The sequence below is a fragment of the Mobula birostris genome, chromosome 5, assembly GCF_030028105.1.
Source record: "Mobula birostris isolate sMobBir1 chromosome 5, sMobBir1.hap1, whole genome shotgun sequence".
NCBI lineage: Eukaryota > Metazoa > Chordata > Chondrichthyes > Myliobatiformes > Myliobatidae > Mobula > Mobula birostris.
This window is the reverse complement of record NC_092374.1, coordinates 137045700-137064038: the sequence shown is the minus strand read 5'-3', so window position 1 is coordinate 137064038 and position 18339 is coordinate 137045700. Positions and strand designations below refer to the sequence as shown.

The 18339-nt window shown below is 42.4% G+C and overlaps 1 protein-coding gene across 1 annotated transcript in view; it reads left to right on the top strand.

Moving 5' to 3' along the window:
• The window catches only part of LOC140197991 (glypican-6-like), a 797317-nt gene that overhangs the window by 332974 nt on the left and 446004 nt on the right, over positions 1-18339 (top strand). The window lies entirely within an intron of this gene.

The following is an 18339-nucleotide window of genomic DNA, read 5'->3' as shown; positions in this document are numbered from 1 at the left end:
AGGAATACAGATTTTCTTTCAGTGTAGGATGATGAATGAAAGAAGAGTGAGACAGAAACAGGGTGGTGGGAAAGGTAGTGCGACGGAAGGATAGAACAGTTGTACAGGATCAATAGAAGAGAAATTTCCATCAATGCCTGTAGCATTGTTCACTCATCTTTTCTGTCCCTTGCTCTCACTGTCTCTGTCTCCACCTCCACACTAACGTCATCCTGTCACTTCTGTACCAGTCATGTACACATTTCTATAGAAATATGATGCAAAGATTTCCCACTGAGAACAGATGTGTCTTATATGCACAGCAGTTGCAGATCTAGTTAGGTAACCAGCCTTTCGAGACACTTTGAGATACTTATCTGTATTTGAGTCTCTGTCATTGCATGCGTTTCTTGACCTGTTGAATATCTGGCATCTTAAGTCAAATTAAATGTATTAACTAGTACTTCCATTGTTTATTTGGGCTTAGGTAAAACATTTGACAAGGTCCCTCATGTTGAGGTAATACAGAAGGTTAAGGCAGATGGGACCCATGGAAATCTGGTACATTCAGCTTGAAATTCCCTTGGTAATAGAAGACAGAGGGTAATGACACAGGTGTGTTATTGAGACTGGAGGTCAGCAAGGATCGGTTTTAGGACACCAGTTGTTTGTGATATATGATTTGGACAAAACTGTAGGTGGCAGATTAGTAAGTTGGACACAGAAATCGGTGAGCTGTGGACAGTGAAGAAGATTGTTAAAGAGTTTAGTGAGCTAGTGAACAGTTGGAAATGTGGGCAGATGAAGTTTAATACTTTGGGAAGTCAAATGTATAAGGAAAATATATAGAGCCTTAGCATTGATGTACAGAGGAGTCTTGGGGTTATGTTGGGCTTACATAAATGGCAACCCAGGTAAAGAAGGCATACAGTGTATTTGCCTTTATCAGTTGGGGAATTGAGGATAAAAGTATGGAATTTATGTTGCAGTTACATAAAATGTGTGACAGCCTCTCCAGGCTGGGATTTTATGTGATGCCACTAGAAACACAGTATCATGGTGTCTTCATGGTGTAGTTTTTTCCAGGATACTGACTCACCAGCAGTTGGACCTTCCAGATACAGGTGTATTTTTACTACAATCAATTGAAACACCTTGACTCTGATCAGTGATCTCCATTTAACTAATTATGTGACTTCTAAAACCAATTGGCTGCACCGGTAATGACTTGATGTGTCATGTTAAAGAGGGTGAATACTTATGCAATCAATTATTAAGCATTTTATAGTTGTAATTAATTTAGATCAATTTGTAAAGATGTTTTCACTTTGGCACAAAAAAATCTTTCTGTTGATCAGTGTCAAAAAAAGCTAAATAAAATCCACTGTGATTCAATGTTGTAGAATAATAAAACATGAAAACTTCTGGGGGGCGGGGAGTGTGAATAGTTTTTATAAGCATTGCATTTACCTCGAAGGAACCATTTATAAACCCAAAGTATTGAAGTAAACAGTGTTATTGTAACTACTGAAATTGTGTTGAATCACCTACTTTGATCTTAACGTTGAAAGAATGTGATTTATATTAAGTTTGGATGACTACCTAGAGGGCCTCCAGAAGACTGCCTGCTTGTTTCGGTAACTAAAGATTCTGTATCACCAGCTTCAGTTTCTTTCCAATGACTTAGATCACAGTCACAACACACACTTACCTATGCTACCATTTGTCAATCCTTGGTCTATTTACCTGGATTGTCAAGATCACTCTGTGATTTTGATAGCTTTTGTCAATGCCTAATAACTTTCTTCCCTAGTCGTGACAGACTAGCAAGCTTTCTGAAATGTTGGCTGATTTTCCATTAATAGTTCAACACATTTAATTCACAAGAGGATACACAATGGAAAAATATATTTTTTAGTGAATCCAGCATGTTTAAATGCAATGCGAGAGACAGGCCCCAGTGAGTTTTAAATGACCGTGTGAAACAGAAACACAGTGAGCTATAACTGAGCATGGGAACTGGAGTCCAGTGAGTGGAGAGGAAGGACTGAAGGTCCTAGGTGAATGAAAGGGGAATGTAATATTTGACATCCTGGATAAGTGCAAATTGAGTAAAGTGCCCCAGTAACTGGAAGGAGAGAGCAGAAACCAGAGTCCCCATTAAGTGGAAGGTGGAAGCCAGATACTGAATTGCTGGGCTAGGATTTTCAAGTAGAGTATGTGTTTGGAGTTTTGGTATACTTCTGTCAGATCTTTGTTCTCAAACAAGCAATCCACCACGCATCATTCCTGTTCTGTGGTGTGCAGCTTGTATCCCCAGTCCCATTGATACTGACGGATGGACTGAGGATGAAGGGTGCTGGAATATTTACTGTCTCTCACTCCACAAATCTGTCAGCCAGGGTAGGAGTGAGTGGTCCAAGAAAGCAAGCTCAGAAATGGACACCAGTGTTGTGGCAAGGAGGTGAGTGTGTGGATTGGTGTTCTTTGAAGACCAGAAGTAGCCCAAAGATAGCACTGTGAAGCTATATTATATGAAGACTTAAGTTTCTTGAAATACAGTTAACAAATTAATTATATACTACTCTGATGTATGTTCTCAGAAATTTCCATTAAGCTTTTATCTTTTAGCCAAGAAACTAAAAACAAAGAACAATTTTCACAAAATCTATGCATCCCATGAAACTTTAGGTAGTTATGCCATGATCTTCATGATGGGTGGAGCAGGCTCATGATTGTGTGATCTTTGCTTATATTTCTAAGTTGCCTTCGATTTACATCGTCCTAAAACAAAAATATTGTGATCAGGAACTCAGTACTGAAGGAAAGTTCTGCCTTGAACTGGATCCAGTCCTGCATTATCTTAATGTTTGGTTCCTCCTGTCGGACACAGCAACAAATGGCATGCTGGTTTATGGTTTGTACACCCTTCAGTTCAGGGGTTCCCAACCTTTTTGATGCCATGGACCAATACCATTAAGCAAGGTGTCCATGGACCCCAGGTTGAGAACTCCTGATTCACTTGATTGTACTCCAATCGTCCACTCAACTGTTATTTCTTGATAGGATTAGTGTACAATTTTTTGTGGATTTTTTTGCTTAAAAACAAAGTCTAATTTTAAAAAATCTGTACTATGTACAAAAGACATGAACTGGGGCATGTTACAAAATACAGTTAAAGCACTGGTGTCAGATGACTCCTCAACAGGTGACTAATTGGCACTTTCATTGCTTCAGGTGCCAACCCTTAGATTGATTGTCTTGATCTCTGCTGCCCAGGAAGCCATGATGACTCTGGCTTGCTTATGCTGCGTTTTTATGGAAAGTGGCTCTTGTGGTCAGAGTGCCTGAGATCCTGTCATCAGTGCCTGAAACATTAATTCTGTTTCACTCTCTATAGATACTACTTGATCTGCTGATTACTTCCTGACTATTTGGTTTAGATTTTCAGCATCTGCAGTTTTTGCTCCTAGATAAAATGCTGACATTTCTATTGTCTCAATAGGTACATTTAATGTCAGGAATGTATACAGTATACATCCTGAAATGCTTTTTCTTCACAAACATCCACGGAAACAGAGGAGTGCCCCAAAGAATGAATGACAGTTAAACTTTCCTTGTATGAGATAACTTGCTACTGTACAAATACAACAGTCCTGTGCACTGCCTTCATGCTCACTCTGATGTTCCAATTTATTTTCATCTATCATTTATGCCCTCTCTTTTTGTCATAAGGCAGGCATGACCATTGATATGGTGTCTGTGTAACAAAAACAAAAAAAGGGCCACTTTTATATCTGCCTGATACTGGAATTGTTCTTATTTTGGTATCTCTTATAAGTAGATTGGACTTTAGAGTCAGAGTTGAAACTATTCAAATCTATATTTAAACATAAAATATTCATTTACATGGTCAGATATAATCAGTGAACTTTATCTTAAATCAAACTACATGCAAAGGCAAAACAGCAATGTGATGGGCTGATGGTCTGTCTATAACCATACATCAAAACATTTCTGAAATAAGAGTTTGAATTGACTCCTAATGATATATCAAATTGTAACTAGTGTGTGTAGTCCCACCATTCTGTACTGAAATACTGCAATAAAGGCTGTGTTTTTCATTTTTACTTTAATGAGTTTATTATAGGTAAATAATCGATAGAAGCACAGAAACATACTGCACAGAAAGTGGCCCTTTCAACCGACATGATGCAGGTCAACTGTAATGTCTACCCACAGTGATCACATCTCTCTCTCAGCCTTTTCTGTCCATCATCCTGTCCAAATGGCTTTTAAACATAATCACACTGCCTCTATCGCGGTTCATTCCAGATATTGACTACGCTATGCTTACCTCTCGGATCTCCTTTAAGGTTCTCTCCCTCACCTAAACCAGTGCCCCCTAGTTCTAGACTCTCCCGCGTGGATAAAAGGTTTCTCTACCTTGTCTGTGGTCCTTATAGCTTTATAAACCTCTGTAAGGTCAACCCTCAGCCTTCTATTTTCCAAAGAGAGTAAAACCAGCCCTCCAATCGAATACAGGCAGGTAAATTTGTATCACAACAGGTGCAATGAGGAAAATAAAGAATTTTTGCTTAAAGATGAAACAAAAATATTAAAAAATATGTATTTTTAATATCTCTACCATCCACACCTGCAGAATTTCACTTTTCAAAATGTTTCCTTTTACTGAACGGGATAATAAAATGTAAATATTGTCAATAATTGTTACTTGTACTATTGTAGAAAAGGCCTAATTGTCTGTGGTGGATTTAATTGGTAGCTATGGACTGTGTAGAATCATTTTGAAAACTGCAATGGACTTGAAGGTGAGCTGGTATTTATATGCAGCCAGTGGTGGGATGCACAAATCATTTAGCAAGTTGTGGCTATTTATAGTTTCTTGCCACTGAGATGGATACCATCAGAATAACATGTCCATTAAACCTGGCAGTATTTTGAAAAAACATCAAAGTTGCTGGTGAACGCAGCAGGCCAAGCAGCATCTGTAGGAAGAGGTGCAGTCGACGTTTCAGGCCGAGACCCTTCGTCAGGACTAACTGAAGGAAGAGTGAGTAAGGGATTTGAAAGTTGGAGGGGGAGGGGGAGATCCAAAATGATAGGAGAAGACAGGAGGGGGGGAGATGGAGCCAAGAGCTGGACAGGTGATTGGCAAAAGGGACACGAGAGGATCATGGGACAGGAGGTCTGGGAAGAAAGACAAGGGGGGGGACCCAGAGGATGGGCAAGACGTATATTCAGAGGGACAGAGGGAGAAAAAGGAGAGTGAGAGAAAGAATGTGTGCATAAAAATAAGTAACAGATGGGGTACGAGGGGGAGGTGGGGCCTAGCGGAAGTTAGAGAAGTCGATGTTCATGCCATCAGGTTGGAGGCTACCCAGACGGAATATAAGGTGTTGTTCCTCCAACCTGAGTGTGGCTTCATCTTTACAGTAGAGGAGGCCGTGTATAGACATGTCAGAATGGGAATGGGATGTGGAATTAAAATGTGTGGCCACTGGGAGATCCTGCTTTCTCTGGCGGACAGAGCGTAGATGTTCGGCAAAGCGGTCTCCCAGTCTGCGTCGGGTCTTGCCAATATATAGAAGGCCACATCGGGAGCACCGGACGCAGTATATCACCCCAGTCGACTCACAGGTGAAGTGTTGCCTCACCTGGAAGGACTGTTTGGGGCCCTGAGTGGTGGTAAGGGAGGAAGTGTAAGGGCATGTGTAGCACTTGTTCCGCTTACACGGATAAGTGCCAGGAGGGAGATCAGTGGGGAGGGATGGGGGGGACGAATGAACTAGGGAGTTGTGTAGGGAGCGATCCCTGCGGAATGCAGAGAGAGGGCGGGAGGGAAAGATATGCTTAGTGGTGGGATCCCGTTGGAGGTGGCGGAAGTTACGGAGAATAATATGTTGGACCCGGAGGCTGGTGGGGTGGTAGGTGAGGACCAGGGGAACCCTATTCCTAGTGGGGTGGCGGGAGGATGGAGTGAGAGCAGATGTACGTGAAATGGGGGAGATGCGTTTAAGAGCAGAGTTGATAGTGGAGGAAGGGAAGCCCCTTTCTTTAAAAAAGGAAGACATCTCCCTCGTCCTAGAATGAAAAGCCTCATCCTGAGAGCAGATGCGGTGGAGACGGAAGAATTGCGAGAAGGGGATGGCGTTTTTGCAAGAGACAGGGTGAGAAGAGGAATAGTCTAGATAGCTGTGAGAGTCAGTAGGCTTATAGTAGACATCAGTGGATAAGCTGTCTCCAGAGACAGAGACAGAAAGATCTAGAAAGGGGAGGGAGGTGTTGGAAATGGACTAGGTAAACTTGAGGGCGGGGTGAAAGTTGGAGGCAAAGTTAATAAAGTCAACGAGTTCTGCATGTGTGCAGGAAGCAGCGCCAATGCAGTCGTCGATGTAGCGAAGGAAAAGTGGGGGAAAGATATCAGAATAGACACGGAACATAAGATTGTTCCACAAACCCAACAAAAAGGCAGGCATAGCTGGGACCCATACGGGTGCCCATAGCTACACCTTTAGTTTGGAGGAAGTGGGAGGAGCCAAAGGAGAAATTATTAAGAGTAAGGACTAATTCCGCTAGACGGAGCAGAGTGGTGGTAGAGGGGAACTGATTAGGTCTGGAATCCAAAAAGAAGCAACCTCACTCCTTTGGAACGCTCTGCTCTCCACTCCCTCCGCACTAATCCTAACCTTATTATTAAACCCGCCGATAAGGGGGGTGCTGTTGTAGTCTGGTGTACTTACCTCTACCTTGCCGAGGCACAGCGACAACTCGCGGATACCTCCTCTTATTTACCCCTCGATCGTGACCCCACTAAGGAGCACCAGGCCATTGTCTCCCACACCATCACCGACTTTAACCGCTCAGGGGATCTCCCATCCACTGCTACCAACCTTATAGTTCCCACACCCCGCACTTCCCGTTTCTACCTCCTACCCAAGATCCACAAACCTGCCTGTCCTGGCCGACCTATTGTCTCAGCTTGCTCCTGCCCCACCAAACTCATTTCTGCATACCTCGACACTGTTTTATCACCCCTTGTTCAATCCCTTCCGACCTATGTTCGTGACACTTCTCACGCTCTTAAACTTTTCGATGATTTTAAGTTCCCTGGCCCCCACCGCTTTATTTTCACCATGGATGTCCAGTCCTTATATACTTCCATCCCCCATCAGGAAGGTCTCAAAGCTCTACGCTTCTTTTTGGATTCCAGACCTAATCAGTTCCCCTCTACCACCACTCTGCTCCGTCTAGCGGAATTAGTCCTTACTCTTAATAATTTCTCCTTTGGCTCCTCCCACTTCCTCCAAACTAAAGGTGTAGCTATGGGCACCCGTATGGGTCCTAGCTATGCCTGCCTTTTTGTTGGCTTTGTGGAACAATCTTATGTTCCGTGTCTATTCTGATATCTTTCCCCCACTTTTCCTTCGCTACATCGACGACTGCATTGGCGCTGCTTCCTGCACGCATGCAGAACTCGTTGACTTTATTAACTTTGCCTCCAACTTTCACCCTGCCCTCAAGTTTACCTGGTCCATTTCCGACACCTCCCTCCCCTTTCTAGATCTTTCTGTCTCTGTCTCTGGAGACAGCTTATCCACTGATGTCTACTATAAGCCTACTGACTCTCACAGCTATCTGGACTATTCCTCTTCTCACCCTGTCTCTTGCAAAAACGCCATCCCCTTCTCGCAATTCCTCCGTCTCCGCCGCAGCTGCTCTCAGGATGAGGCTTTTCATTCTAGGACGAGGGAGATGTCTTCATTTTTTAAAGAAAGGGGCTTCCTTTCCTCCACTATCAACTCTGCTCTTAAACGCATCTCCCCCATTTCACGTACATCTGCTCTCACTCCATCCTCCCGCCACCCCACTAGGAATAGGGTTCCCCTGGTCCTCACCTACCACCCCACCAGCCTCCGGGTCCAACATATTATTCTCCGTAACTTCCGCCACCTCCAACGGGATCCCACCACTAAGCACATCTTTCCCTCCCCGCCTCTCTCTGCATTCCGCAGGGATGGCTCCCTACACAACTCCCTTGTCCATTCGTCCCCCCCCATCCCTCCCCACTGATCTCCCTCCTGGCACTTATCCGTGTAAGCGGAACAAGTGCTACACATGCCCTTACACTTCCTCCCTTACCACCATTCAGGGCCCCAAACAGTCCTTCCAGGTGAGGCAACACTTCACCTGTGAGTCGACTGGGGTGATATACTGCGTCCAGTGCTCCCGATGTGGCCTTTTATATATTGGCGAGACCTGATGCAGACTGGGAGACCGCTTTGCTGAACATCTACGCTCTGTCCGCCAGAGAAAGCAGGATCTCCCAGTGGCCATACATTTTAATTCCACATCCCATTCCCATTCTGACATGTCTATACATGTCTACTGTAAAGATGAAGCCACACTCAGGTTGGAGGAACAACACCTTATATTCTGTCTGGGTAGCCTCCAACCTGATGGCATGAACATCGACTTCTCTAACTTCCGCTAGGCCCCACCTCCCCCTCGTACCCCATCTGTTACTCATGTTTATGCACACATTCTTTCTCTCACTCTCCTTTTTCTCCCTCTGTCCCTCTGAATATACGTCTTGCCCATCCTCTGGGTCCCCCCCCCCCCCGTCTTTCTTCCCGGACCTCCTGTGCCATGATCCTCTCATATCCCCTTTTGCCTATCACCTGTCTAGCTCTTGGCTCTATCCCTCCCCCTCCTGTTTTCTCCTATCATTTTGGATCTCCCCCTCCCCCTCCAACTTTCAAATCCCTTACTCACTCTTCCTTCAGTTAGTCCTGACGAAGGGTCTTGGCCTGAAACGTCGACTGCACCTCTTCCTACGGATGCTGCTTGGCCTGCTGCGTTCACCAGCAACTTTGATGTGTGTTGCTTGAATTTCCAGCATCTGCAGAATTCCTGTTGTTAGTATTTTGAAAAGCAAGATCTGGGAGTTTTATTCAAATATCTCATTGCTTTTCAGATTATGCATGATTTGTTTTAATCCCTTGTGGATTAATTTCAGTTTAGTTGTATCTGAAAGATTTCTGCTGGTTAGTGCAATAAATTGATAAGTTCAGTGCTTTGTGACCTGAGGACTAAGCAGAAGGTGATTTGTAGCATTGTGATTTTTCTTCAGTCTTTTCCTTTTGCTTTTCAATGCTCTTCCAGTTTTGGTGTAACTCAGTTTTTCTCTCTCTATAGAAGCTGCCTAACTGCTGAGCTTTTCAGAATTTTCCTTTGTTTCAGATTTGCCTTGGTTGCTACTCCTTGTACAAGCTGTCCTCAGGTTCAGAATGCCTGACTTATCACCGTCCTCAAAAACAAATGAGCTTTCATAATATTAAATTCAAAAAATCCAATGTACAAGCAAAACATTCATTTCTGTGAATAGCAAAACTAGCTTCTTCTCTGTTACCTTGTTGTGGTCTGTACTGGGTACTGTCGATGCCATTCTTGACAAGACTGGCAGTGTGGTAGATCATGTGATTTTCTGACCGACAGACAGAATTAACTTATGGATATCCTTAGTGACAGCCAGTACCTCACAATTTTAGCGGGGTTCTTTATTCTGCCCTCTATCCTTTCTCGGTTTCCAACCCCTTCACCCGCACCCCCCCCCCCACGACGAGAGCTGCCATTAGCAAGCCTTCTCCTAGTCAACACTCATCCCTGTCAACCATCCCCTCTTGCCCTATTGGGAAATTTTTATTGAGAAAATTTTATTGAGGAAACAGGCTTCATCCACTCAGTCCCCACAGATCACTGGACACCAACTCACATTACTCCCATCCTCCCATCACCTTGTCTCTCTCTCCATCCCTTCTCCTCCTCCTCCACTATACATTTAAACATGCCTGTTTTAAAACAATTTTTCTAATTTGTCAAAATATTATCCTCCAGAAACATCCCTGTCATTCCAGAAGCTGCTAGACCTTCTGAGAACTTCCATCATTTGTTGTTTCTTTGTTCCGGCATCTACAATTTATTGCTTTTCAATTAGGAGCATTAGTCTTCACTCAGATTCTTGAAGGTTCCATAATTAAACTGTAAAGTTGCGCAACAAAATGCATCAAATACTGGAAATTTTAGAGCAGTTATTGTAGCTCCAGTTGTAGTCTCAATGTAGACAGGTGTGTTCTCTGAATAAGGGGGCCTAATTAACTTTTATTGTGGGCACATTGGTGTCATGCATGTCAGCAAGATCACCAAAGGAATGGAGGTAAAAATAGAAAAATGTTTATTTCGATGCATAAATGCAAGTTTCTCTGTGAAAGCCTGTTAACCAACAGGTGAACAAATACAATACTGCTGATGCTGGAAAAGGAAGATGAAAACAGAAAATGTTGGAACTGCTCAGTTGAAAATAAGCAGCATCTGTGAGGAGCATAAAGGTTAACATTTCAGGTGGATGTTGAAAACCTTTCATTGGAATGCAGGATGAGAGTGAGGTAATGAATTGAAAAAAAAACAGCAACTGGAAGTGCGGGGTTACGAAGCACAACTGAATGGAGGGGTCCATTGAAAGTGGTTAAACAAAATGATATGGGATCTTTTTCAGTAAAGAGGGTCAGAATAAAGTCAAGATGAACTTCAATAAATCTCTTGTTCAGCTGCAATTGCCATATCATATATGCACGCAGTACCACACTTCAGCAAGGATTTGAAAACTTTGGAGAGTCCAAAAGAGATTTTGATTCTAGGGATGAGAGATATTAGTTACGCAGTTTGACCGGAGATGCCGATGTTTGACTGCTTAGAAAATAGTAGATTGTAAGAGGATCTTATACAGACACTTAAAGTCATGTAACAGATAGAGAAAACAGTTTCATTTGGTGGAAGTTCCAGAGTTCATAGAACGAAGAGACTAGCAAATGGACCTAAGGTATGTGAGAAAAGTAAATTACACAGCAATCTGGTGGCATCATAATTTGTACTGTTCATAAGGGAGGAGTGAACTATGGAGAGAAGCAAGGTTGGTTACTAGCTGTGTTGGCCTTACATTGAAACATAGTGTACTTGAAAATCCAGATGGCCTGCTTCAATGCCATAATAGTTTTAACTTTCTGATTCACACATTTCTCATTGAAATGAAAAAGAATCTTTCAGCTACGCAAGATCAATACTTTTCAACAAAAATAAAAATTCCAAGGGAAGAAGGAGCATAGTAAACACAGAAAAAATAGAGAGGATTAAACTTCAAAGTGAATAGTTTGTGCAGGGATATGTGGCAGATCAGAAAATTGGACTTGAACGGAATTTTTAAAAAGGCAAAGAATGGCAAAAAGATCAATGAGGTACAATAGCAACAATTAATAGGCATTTAGATGGGCAGGGAATGGGAGTGTATGGATCATGATGCGGGCAAATAGAATTAGTTAAATTGGCGTCATGGTCAGCATAGGCATCGTGCGTTTGAAGGACCTGTTACTTTGCTGTACTGTTCAATTGTCTATGACGTCTCTGTTGGTGGAAGTTAGGAACAGGAAGAGGTCATTAACTCTACTAGGTGTTTTTTATAGACCAACCAGTAGTAACAGGGACATCGAGGAGCAGATAGGGAGACAGATTCTGGAAAGGTGTAAAAATAACAGGGTTGTCATGGTGGGAGATTTTAATTTCCCAAATATCGATTGGCATCTCCCTAGAGCGAGGGGTTTAGATGGTGTGGAGTTTGTTAGGTGTGTTCAGGAAAGTTTCTTGATACAATATATAGATAAGCCTACAAGAGGAGAAGCTGTACTTGATATGGTATTGGGAAATGAACTTGCTTAAGGATCAGATCTCTCAGTGGGAGAGCATTTTGGAGATAGTGATCACAATTCTATCTCCTTTACCATGGCATTGGAGAGGGATAGGAACAGACAAGTTAGGAAAGCATTTAATTGGAGTAAGGGGAAATAGGAGGCTATCAGGCAGGAACTTGGAAGCATAAATTGGGAATAGATATTCTCAGGGAAATATACAGAAGAAATGTGGCAAATGTTCAGGGGATTTTTGCGTGGAGTTCTGCATAGGTACATTCTAATGAAATGGAAAGGATGGTAGCGTACAGGAACTGTGGTGTATAAAGACTGTTGTAAATCTAGTCAACAAGAAAAGAGCTCACGAAAGGGTCAAAAAAATAGGTAATGATAGAGATCCGAAAGATTATAAGGCTAGTAGGAAGGAGGTTAAGAATGAAATTAGGAGAGCCAGAAGGGGCCGTGAGAAGGCTTTGGCAGACAGGATTAAGGAAAACCCCAAGGCCTTCTACAAGTATGTGAAGAGCAAGAGGATAAGACGTGAGAGACTAGGACCAACCAAGTGTGACAGTGGAAAAGTGTGCATCGAACCGGAGGAGATAGCGGACGTATTTAAGGAATACTTTGCTTCAGTATTCACTATGGAGAAGGATCTTCGCGATTGTGGGGATGACTTGCAGCAGACTGAAAAGCTTGAGCATGTTGATATTAAGAAAGAGGATGTGCTGTAGCTTTTGGAAAGCATCATGTTGGATAAGTCACTGGAACCAGACGAGATGTAACCCAGGCTACTATGGGAGGCAAGGGAGTAGATTGCTGAACCTCTGGCAATGATCTTTGTATCATCAATGGGGACGGGAGAGGTTCCGGAGGATTGGAGGTTTGTGGATGTTGTTCCCTTATTCAAGAAAGGGAGTAGAGATAGCCCAGGAAATTATAGATCAGTAAGCCTTACTTCAGTGGTTGGTAAGTTGATGGAGAAGATCCTGAGAGGCAGGATTTATGAACATTTGGAGAGGCATAATATGATTAGGAATAGTCAGCATGGCTTTGTCAAAGGCAGGTCATGCCTTACAAGCCAGATTGAATTTTCTGAGGATGTGACTAAACACATTGATGAAAGTAGAGTAGTAGATGTAGTGTATATGGATTTCAGCAAGGCATTTGACAAGGTACCCCATGCAAGGCTTATTGAGAAAGTAAAGAAGGATGGGATCCAAGGGCACATTGCTTAGTGGATCCAGAACTGGCTTGCCCACAGAAGGCAAATAGTAGTTGTAGATGGATCATATTCTGCATGGAGGTCGGTGACCAGTGGTGTGCCTCAGGGATCTGTTCTGGGACTCCTTCTCTTTGAGATTTTTATAATGGATGAGGAAGTGGAGGGATGGGTTAGTAAATTTGCTGATGACACAAAGGTTGGGGGTGTTGTGGATAGTGTGGAGGGCTGTCAGAGGTTACAGTGGGACATTGATAGTATACAAAACTGGGCTGAGAAGTGGCAGATGGAGCTCAACCCAGATAAGTGTGAGGTGGTTCATTTTGGTAGGTAAAATATGATGGCAGAATATAGTATTAATGACTATAGTAAGAATATAGTAAGACTCATGGCAGTGTGGAGGATCAGAGGGATCATGGGGTCGGAGTCCACAGGACACTCAAAGCTGCTGCGCAGTTTGACTCTGTGGCTAAGAAAGCATATCGTGCATTGGCTTTCATCAATTGTGGGATTGAATTTAAGATCCGTGAGGTAATGTTGCAGCTATATAGATCCCTGGTCAGACCCCACATGGAGTACTGTGCTCAGTTCTGGTCACCTCACTACAGGAAGGATGTAGAAACCATAGAAAGGGTGCTAAGGAGATTTACAAGGATGTTGCCTGGATTGAGGTGCATGCCTTATGAGAATAGGTTGAGTGAACTCGGCCTTTTTTCCTTGGAGTGACAGAGGATGAGAGGTGACCTGATAGAGGTATATAAGATGATGAGAGGCATTGATCATGTGGATAGTCAGAGCCTTTTTCCCAGGGCTGAGATGGCTAGCACGAGAGGGCACAGTTTATAGGTGCTTGGAAGCAGATACAGAGGAGATGTCAGTGATAAGTTTTTTTTGCAGAGAGTGGTGAGTGTGTGGAATGGGCTGCTGGCGACGGTGGTAGGGGCGGATACTATAGGGTCTTTTAAGAGACTCCTGGATAGTTACGTGGAGCTTAGAAAATAGATGGTTATGGGTAACCCTACGTAATTTCTAAGGTATGAACATGTTCGGCACAGCTTTGTGGGCCGAAGGGCCTGTATTGTGCTGTAGGTTTTCTATGTTTCTAATATTTCATGAGGAAGGAAGTACTGAATTATATGATAAAGCTAGGCAGAAATAGAAAAACAATAATAGTTTGTATAGATATTTAATAAAGGAAGATTATCAATGTGAAAGCTGGTTTTGCAGAAATTGAGTCTGGGGAATTAGCAAGGAGATGGCAGATGAATTAAATATATATCCTGCACTTTGCAAGCTAGAAATAACTGTAAATGAAGAACTGAAAGGCAGGAAATAACTCAGGAAAATTTGTATCATCGGATAGGTGATACCGAGCAAGTTGTTGGAGTTGTGAGGTAATGAACCGGGATGGACTTATCCTCGGGCCCTAAAAGATTTGGTTAGTAAAATCGTTAATTTATTGATATTACTCTTCCAGAATTCCCTAAATTCAGAGAATGATCCATTCAATTGGAGTGAAAGAAAAACAAACTGCTGGAGGAACTCAGATGGTAAGGGAACATCTCTGAAAGCAAAGGGATGGTCAACATGTACTATCCCTTTGACTTCACAAATGCTGACTGACCCACAGAGTTCCTCCTACAGTTTGCTGTTGCTCCAGATGCTGGTGCCTGCGTTCTCCGGTCTCCATTCGACGAAAATCGATAGAACTCCTTTGATGCAAAAGGAGTAAGAGCTAGAAACCAGAAAACTATAGGACAGTTAACATCTGACAATGGGAACCTGCTAAAGGTATTATTGAAAGTGTCAAAGCAGGCATTTGGCAAAATTAAAGTAGACAGGCAAAGTCAAGAAGGTTTTGTGAGAGAAATCATATTTGATGAATTTATTGGAGTTATTCGATGAAATATTTTGCACTATTTTTGTAGCATGTCTGGTCAGTGTGCTACTAAAAGACATTTGATCTTGTGAAACATCAAAACTTACTGTGGGAAATAAAATCTCATGGTGTAGGAGGTGATACATTGGCACAGTGAGAAAGTTGGCTGGCGAATACAAACTAGAATATGTATACGTGGGTCTTTTCCTGGTTGGCAAGATGTAATGAGATCAATACTAGGACTTTACTGTTATATGTTTTCTCTAAATAACGTGGATGAAGGCACCAAAGTTGCTAAATAATTGCACAATGATCAACAGGAAATTAAGCTGTTATCCCAATATAAGGAGGCCACTGAGGAATATCAATAGATTTAATTTTTTTTTAAATGGTACAAACGTAAATGGAATGTAATGTGGGGAAAATATGAAATTATCAATTTTTGCAGTAAATATTAAAGAAGGCTGTTATCTAATGGTCAGAGCTGCGAAATGCAGAGATGTTCCAGTGTAAGGTTTGCACAAGTTTTTGTACAGAAACAGAAAAGCAAACTTAGGGCTGTTGCCATCTTATTTAAAAGAACTGGCATGAATCAAAGGAAAAGTTTAGGATTGCAATGGGGAATAGCAATCCTTGTACTTCAACACAACCTCTCCCTGAATTCCTGCCTCCCGAGCAGTACACTTGGCAGACACTTTCTACTGTTCTAGGAATGTGAATAGTTCTATGCATAGCTGTGGTTCAATCCAGGAGCGTTAGAAGAAAGAATATATTATTCAAAGCACAAAGTCTGCAGTTCCTGGCGGTGACAGTGATCCACATGGCACTGGTCTTGCATTACAGAAATTAAAATGAACTGTCAGAGTTCGAGTATGAGTGATTGCAAGAAAGAGATCTTGGAATGCGTATCCAACAGTTCCTGAAAATAGCACACAGATAATTAAGATGGTATAAGGAATCCATGTTATTCTGAAACACCAGATTGAAGACAGGTAGAGCATTGTGTGCAGTTTTGGTCACCTGCAATAGGGTGAAAATGATAGAACTAGACAAGAAGCAAAGGAGATTTAGGAGAACATTGCGAGAACAGAAGCATTAGTTTTCAAGAAAGAATGTGTTGGCTGGGGTTGAATTGCTTTAAAAAGAAAGAAAACAGAAGGGAAATTGTAGTATTGCCGCAATAGCAAAACCAAAATGATCCCTTTCCTTGAAGATTAATGCAAGTAGACATAAATATGTTAATTGTTGGGAGGATTAGAGGGAACCTAATCTGGATTATTTGAGCTGTTTTTCTACTGTGAAAGTCATGTTGTAGACATCAGTAGTTAAACAGATGTGCTGTTAAACATGAAAGCTGTCAAGACACCCCTGTAATCTCATCTCTCCACATGACATTTAAATTTTACCACTGAAGTTTTAAAAGAAGATTAGTTAGTTGTCAGTATTTTTACCTCTTTGTAATACCTTCCTAATTCTGTTTTGCTTTCTATAACTAATATGTTCTAACCTGCTTCCTAGGCTCCCGCCTTACAACTATCTCACTATCTCTCTCTCTCTCACTATCTCTTTCTCTCTTTCTCTCTTTCACTCACTATCCAATCAGACTTTTACTTGTGAGTTTTACTTGAGCTAATGGAAAGAAGGAAGTTGTCAGCAGAGTGGCCGTTGTGCTAGTGTTAGCGTGTGAGGTTTCAGCTCAACAAGCTTGGGCAAACACAAGTGGACGTTCTGTGTAAGTTTTTTTCCTCTCTTTCTTTGTCTATTACTGCATAATGCACTGTGAATTGGTCCAGAGTTAGTGTCATGTTCCTTGGGTGAGATGTGGGAACTCTGGCCACTGTACCACTGTGGCCATTCCCATCAATAATAAGTTTACCACTTTTGATACTGTCGGAGAGGGGATGACTAACCGGCGGGAAGCCACAGTGACCGGGTGTTTGATAGGGAGTCTGGCTCTGTGGCTCAGAAGGGAAGGGAGGGAGAAAAGAAGTACTGTAGTGATAGGAGATTCCATGGTTATAGGAGCCGACAGGAGGATTCTGTGGAACAAGACACGCAGATGGTGTTTTGCCTCTCAGATGCCAGGGTCAGGGATATCTCTAAAGGGAAGGGTAAGCAGACAGAAGTTGTGGTACATATTGGCACCAGCGACATAGGTAGGAAAAGGGAGGAGGTCCTGAAGAAAGAATATAAGGAGCTAGGTAGAAAGCTAAAATGCAGGACTTTCAGGGTAATAAACTCTGGATTGCTGCCTGTGCCACGTGTCAGTGAGGGTAAGAATAGGATGATTTCACCACTGAATACATGGCTCAGGAATGGTACGGTTTCAGATTTCTGAATCACTGGGATTTTTTTTTTGGGGAATGTATCACCTGTACAAAAAGGACGGGTTACACCTGAAGCCAAGTGGGTTCAGGTTTCCTGGAGCAGTTGGTATGGGTTTAAGCATGTTTGGCAGGGAAGTGGGATCCAGAGTAATAGAGCTGAAGTCGGGGCAGTTGGAATACAAGTAGATGCAGTGTGTAGTGAGACTGTGGGGAAGGACAGGCAGGTGATAGGGAAAAATTGCAGCCAGTGGGATGAGTTGAGGTGTAATATGGGGGATGAATGTAGGACTGAAGGTGTTATATTTGAGTGCACACAGTATACGTAATAATGTAGATGACCTTGTAGTGCAATTTGAGATTGGCAAGTACCATGTCCTGCGCATCACTGAGTCATGACTTGAGAAGATCATAGTTGGGAGCTTACTATCTATGGATACACATTGTATTGAAAGAACAGGCAGGTAGGTGGAGGGGTGGAGTCGCTCTGTTGGTAAAAAAAACAATATTGTATCCTTAGAAATAGATAACATAGGATCCTTGTGGGCAGAGTTAAGAAACTGCAAGGGTAAAAAGATCCTGATGGGAGTCATATACAGGTATCTGAACAGTAGTCAGGGTGTAGGCTACAAATTACGATGAGAGATAGAAAGGCATCTCAAAAGTACAATGTTACGATAGTCATGACAGATTTCAATAGGCATGTAGATTGGGAAAATCAGGTTGGTACTGGATCCCAAGAGAGGGAATTTGTAGAATGCCTACAAAATGGCTTATTAGAGCATTTTGTGGTTGAGCCCACGAGGGGAAAGGCTCTAATGAACTAGATTTGATTAGGGAGTTAAAGGTAGAGGATCCCTCAGGAGGCAGTGATAGAATTCACCCTGCATTTTGAGGAGGAGGAGCTAAATTTGGATGTATCACTATTGCAGTGGAGTAATGAGAACTATGAAGGGATGAGAGAGGAGCTGGCCAAAGTTGTTTGGAAGAAGACAGTAGCAGGGATGACAGCAATGGCTGGAGTTTCTAGGGGCAATTTGGAAAATGCAGGTTAGGTATATCGCAAAGATTAAGTATTCGAAAGGGAAGATGAGGCAGCCATAGCTGTCAAGGGAAGTCAAGACAGCATAAAAGGAAAAGAGATGACATATTACAGAAAAATTGTGGCAAGTTAAGGGA